Source organism: Nannospalax galili, unplaced genomic scaffold (assembly GCF_000622305.1).
Source record: "Nannospalax galili isolate Female #2095 unplaced genomic scaffold, S.galili_v1.0 scaffold698, whole genome shotgun sequence".
Classification (NCBI taxonomy): Eukaryota; Metazoa; Chordata; class Mammalia; order Rodentia; family Spalacidae; genus Nannospalax; species Nannospalax galili.
The window spans coordinates 3,378,616-3,384,647 of NW_008341886.1; positions in this window are offsets into that span (position 1 = coordinate 3,378,616).

Consider the following 6,032-nt stretch of genomic DNA (forward strand, 5'->3'; position numbering starts at 1 on the left):
TGAAGGGGTCATGGAGAGAATCTGAGGTGTTGCATCCCAAGAGGCAAGAAGAGGCCATTGGTGAAGGTGTAGCCTCAGTTTCAAGTGGAGACTCCAGCTTTTTGGAGATGCTGGGACCGTCGGATGACCACCAAGGACAGCAGTAGGTGTGGAATGGAGCTGGCCTGGGTCTGCGAGACGAGCTGAGTGTGCTGTGGACGGCAGAGTCAGAGAAGTGGAGCTGCCAGAACCCCTTGGAGGCCAGAAGATCGTGAGTGAATCCCAGATGTCCAGCCTCGAGCTACTTTGCTGGACTTTGGTTTTGCTTAGGTGTGCCCGATTCTTCTCTTTGAAATAAGACAGTACTTGTTTTGGATTTTACAGAAGCCCACCCACAGTTGAGACTTTTAAAAGAGACTATGAACTTTGAATTGCTTGGATTTTTTAAGGACTGTGGGGTTTTTAAGGTTGTACTGTCTTATGTTGTGATATTAATGTTAATATTGTGTCTTGGGGACAAGAATTGGAAAGGTTATGGTTTAATAGTGATGTTTGTGTGTCAAGTTGACAAAGGGTCAATTTTGCTGGATAGCTTTAGTGTCAACTTGGCACAATGGGTTGAGGGAGCCTCAACTGGAGAATTGCCTCCATTGGACTGGCCTGTGGCCATGTCTGTGGGGCATTTTCTTGATTATTGAGTGATGTGGGAGGGCCCAGCCCACTGTGGGTGGTGCCACCCCTGGGCAGGTGAGCCTGTGTTGGATAAGAGAGCAGGCTGAACAGGGGCCAGGGGAGCACGCCAGTAAGCAGCGTTCCTCCATGGCCTGTGCTCCAGCTCCTGCCTCCAGGTTCCTGCCCTGAGTTCCTACCTTGGGCTCCCTGATGAACTGTGACCTGGGAGATGTAAGCTGAATAAACCCTTTCCTCCCCAAGTTGGTATTGGTCAGAGTGTTTTGTCACAGCAATGGAGAAACAAACTAAGACAGGGTCTTTCAGTGAGTGAAAAGTGCTTGGACCTAAAACATCCTCTGAGACTTTGGCTACAATGTCCTACATAAATGAACCCAGGCACCCCATCATCATTTCTGAAACTAGTAAATTGCTTTTATTTCCTAAGATACTCCTTTTTGGCTTGTCTTTCCCTGAAGGCAAAATACGTGGTTTCGCAGAATTTTCAATTATATCACCATGAGGAAGGAGCAGAAATGTTCTAGAAACAACCCTTGATCCATTAATAGAATTAACGATCCCATTATGGCATCTAACACCTTTTATTTCCTCTGTGTGCTGAGGAGCATGAAATTATCATGTAAATAATGTCACATCTGTGCAAACAATTTACAGGGTGTTCTCTAGATTCACACTGAAGCTGTCATTTCTCTTAGTTTGTTAACCATTGTCTTCCCTGAAGTTTTCTACCACCTGCTGTGGAAACGGTGCATTGATTCTTCATTGAACACTCATCCCTATGTGTACTCAAAGATTTGGAGAGAGTGCCCATCAACCTCACTTGGAATTAGATTCTTTGAGCAAAGGCAGCTAGCAAGAGGTTGATATGGATTTTCTTAGTATTCCCAGGGGTTCTCATAACACTCTTAAAGGCAATTTAATTTTTCTTTCTGCATTCTCCGTGTTCATTTTTATGTCTTAATGCTTATGTACTGGAGATCCCTGTGGCCTCCTCAAGATTATTCTCTGTGGACTTCCATGAGGTAACTGCATGCACAGGCCAATACTGCTGGGAAGGAAGTGATCACTACAGAAATGAGACCATCCTAATCCCCTAAGCAACTTCTTAATTCGGGCATTTGCATCCAAGACCCACATGCTGCATGCTAACCCTTAATGGTATTCCTTTCTAGAGAATGCTGTTTTGGTGTTGGTATTTGCTTACACATGAAAATAACAACCACACACCCTCATCCTTTGCTGGGAACTGGTATGAATAAGCAATAAAAATCCATAGTATTCAAAGAAAATGAGAATATATTTCAAGTCTTTTAGATACGACCAGAGCACTTTTCACATCATCTCATTAAATTCAGGCCTAGCCACTCAGGAATGTGGTTTCGTTAGCTGTACATTTATTTCCAAGCTGCCTTTTGTTCTGCATTCAAATCCCCTTAAATAAGTGTGCTATTTATGGTTTTGCACAGGCGCACCATCGGTCTTGCTGCAACGATGTTCCATCACACACTTGTATTCAGCACCAAACTAATTGCAAATCAAGTCTCAGCGTCTCAAGGATGTGAGGGCTGGAAAATATTTTCTCCTGTCACTTGGGTTCTGGCAGAATAACAAGATAACAATTTTCTGCCCCTCTCCTCCACATTGCATTATTAAAGAGGCTGTCATTAGGAGAGGCTTTTTAGAATGTGGATAGTGTGCTTGTGTGTAACAACGGAGGACTGTGTGGAGAGAAAGCACAAAGGGGCACAACAGACTTGGCTATGAAGACTAGCCTTTGCATTAAGTTGCTGAGAATTTAACATTTAGGCCAAGTATATAGTTCTAATAAGAATGAGAAATTTGCTTTTATATAAGTAGGATATTTGCATGCTCACTTTGGTCCAACATGTCATAAAGGCAATTCCCTTGTTTTCTCACAGCTCTAGGCTAGCAGCCTCCCTACGGTGGTAGTGGCCAGTTTGACATCATGGCTTATGCTGAGCATACATTGTGCCTGTGGCAGCTGAGACTTACTTAATCAATTTCACCCCCTTACTCAAAGGTGACTCCAAATGAGTACTTGTCTCAGGTCCCTTTTGAATATACAGTGAGACCTTTGAAGGCTGAAATAGGGGTGATTCTCAGCATCTATTGCCTATGTGGGTACCATGGGGACCAAACCCAAAGTCCAATGAAGGTTTATGGGGGACTCATCAAAAATTACCATCATTTAAAATAAAAATAGGGTCCTTGGAATTATCTGTTATTTACATATCCCCGGATATACTGACATCGATACAACCACGTAAGCCCGGAGTGGTTTCAGAACATCGCCACTGATTGCATTTATTTTTACGACAGTCTGTCAGGAAAATGAAAGGCTGTGGTATAGTGTCACTTTCTGTCACCTTTGAATCCTTTACAAATACGCCCTTGGAGGGAGTCGGGAACTGCTTGAAAAATGGCACCTGTGCCCTTCTACTCCCTGCCACCTGCTTGTCCTCTGGAGCTGTCCTTCACTGCTGGTCTTCATGGAGAGAGCCTCTCCTTGCTCTCATGACAGGGTAGATGGACTTTTGGATTCTAGCTCTCAAGTCTGTGCCTCTGTGGCGAGGGTACAGAGAAATGCATGTGCTCTCTTTCCTCCCACTCAAAAGCCATTTGCTCAACCCACGTACCCGCCTGTCTCTTCCATGGTGATTGCTCTGGTAACAAGAGCGTATGGTAGGAGTCAAGGTCACTGTTTTCTGAGAATGCACAAAAGTAATGGGACACTGTGTATCCTTTAGTCCAGCCTTCTGGCAACAGAACAGAAGGCAGTCAGGCACGTAGTTTACTAGCTCAGGACTTAAACAGCACTGATTGAGCACCTACTACCTGCCCAGCTCTCTCCTAGGCACCAAGAGTAGAACAGCAACCAGACCAAAGTCAAGTTCCATCTTCCTCCAGCAGAGAGACAGGAAGGATAGAACAATCTGAGCAGTAATGTAATGTGGGCACAGACAGTGAGAAGCTGGGCCTGAGGGGCCTCACTATGATGGGGTGTGCGACAGGGGTCAGCAGGAGAAGCAGTGCAGGATCGGGAAGAGGCTGGGCCCTGGAGAGGCATGTGTGTGCTTTTGTGTGAACAGTTTTCCTAGCTACCACCTGCTACTCGTCTACCAGCTAACAGCCAGCTCCTAGGGTGCCAGGCTTAGGGCTTGAGATTGGAGTTAAGGCACTTGCGGTACTTGTGCAAAGGCTGGAAGAATCCTGGAATGAAACTTTCTAATGGTTTCTTTTAATATAAATGGAGACTCAGAAATACTATATCCTGGATGTAGATCTCCAGGGTCTATGATATATTAAAATGGCCAGCTAGTCTAAAGAGCTAAACTTAACTGGCTCATTTTCCTCTGTGAACTGGGAGGTTGGGTGACCTATAATGTAATAGTTAAAAAATGAAGGGAGTGTATATTTCTCCATGTGAACCCATAAACATCTCTCCACATGAACCTGTGAGCATCTCTCCAAGTGAACCTGTAATGTGTCTTTCCATTTGACTGTCATGTTGTATCTTCCCACGTGAACCTTTGTGCGTTTCCTATACGAGTTCATGTCTTTATCTCTACATGCATCCACATGCATCTCTGCATGTGAATCTTGTGAGTCTTTCAGTGTGAAACTTATGAGTATCTCTCCATTTGAGCTCATTATTATGAATCTGTATGCTCCCTCCATGCATCCACATGGATCTCCGTGAACCTATGTGCAGGTTTCTAAGTAAGCCCATGTGCGTCTTCTTGTAAACTTGCTGAAAGCACATGAGTTTATGTATTCTCTTTTGTATGGCTGATGCATTTTAAAATCTTTTCTCTGAGGACTATAATAACATACTCTTCATACTCTTGGAAGGCCAAAGCTTGCAGGGTGCTGAAGGGTGTGTGTTGTCCTTAACATTGATCTTCCCTAGGGCTTTCATCTGGGTAAAATAACCCAGAGCTTGGAAGTCAGGGATTGGCTATCTGCTTTTTCAGGGGCCAGTGCCTGGGCCCTCAGTAGTGTGTAAGTGTCCAAACAGTTCTCATACTGACTTTTTTGGAATTGTGGGTACCTGTGCCTGCCCTGCACAGCTCAGCAAGGTCACACGAGTACTGAGATACAGGAAAGAGTGTCCACTGCCTCCTTTCACCATCTTGGTAACCCCAGGCTCAGCATATAGCAGATACTACACAGTGCTGCTGAGAACTGCCCCGAGTTTGCTGAATCACGCTAGCTTTGGGTCTTCTTCATTGGACAATGGTCAGGTCGTCTGAGATACTTGAAAAGCTATCTGTGGGCCCAAACATGGTTATTGGTTTGTTGTAGACACATCTCAAGCCAAAGTTGCCATTATAGAAAGTAGGCTAGGAGGGCTCATATAGTGAATGCTCTAAGCCTAATAAAGCCTCAGCTTTGTGTCCTAGATGTGCTTTGCAGGGAAGGCTCGGTGTCACTTATGTGACAGTTTTCCAGTGAGAGAATACAGACATCCTACAAGGCTTTAGGTACCTAGAGTCTCAAGTCAGTTGCTATCAGTAGGACCACCTCTGGCTAAGCATTCCCACATCCTTATGGGCAGGCCTCAGTCTTCAATTGAACACCTTAAACCTGAAAGCCTTTTATAAATATAAAGAAGAAAGATTAGGACGCTCTCTCCCTTTAGATGTACACAAATGCTAACATTTTAATGGTTCAAAAGGAATCCCATTTTCTCCTGACAACTTTGTTTTTAAAAGATAGATAATGTAAGTTGTAGGAATCTGCTTTCCCCACACCCACTCACACTCCCTGGGGATCCCCTAAAGCTATTTTCCCCATGACTGAAATGTGTTATGATTGAAAATGTCACTCATTGGGTAGCCTTTGTCAAAGGTATGTTCCAGTTAAATTTTTTTTTTTTGACTGAAGGTATCGCCTGTCTGGCTTTGTTGTTTGTCGAGTAACTTTTAGTTATGTATATGTATGCTCTTATGATATTATGTTGGCCCCTTTAATCTTTGGTTATACTTCCCTTTTGGGTGTTTAAGGACATACAATTGGACCAGATAAACTGATTTGTTTTTACTCTTGAGGTCGTGAGAGGATTTGTTCCTCAGGGGTTGCATGGGGTTGGGAGGAGCCCCTGGCTCCTTTCTTTTACCAGCTCCATCCATGTGAGGATAAGTCAAAGGTCCTGCTCGACCATTGTTGGCTCCTCTTGGAAGCATGGAGGAAATGATTCCTCCATGTTGACCCTCCTCTTTATAGACTGGACACTGGCTCAAGTCCATCTGGTGGGGTCTCCTCAGCTTCCTTGATCAAGAGGCCAGATGACCCACCACCATTACAGGACATTTTGCACGATGCTCATAGTCCCTGGGAAC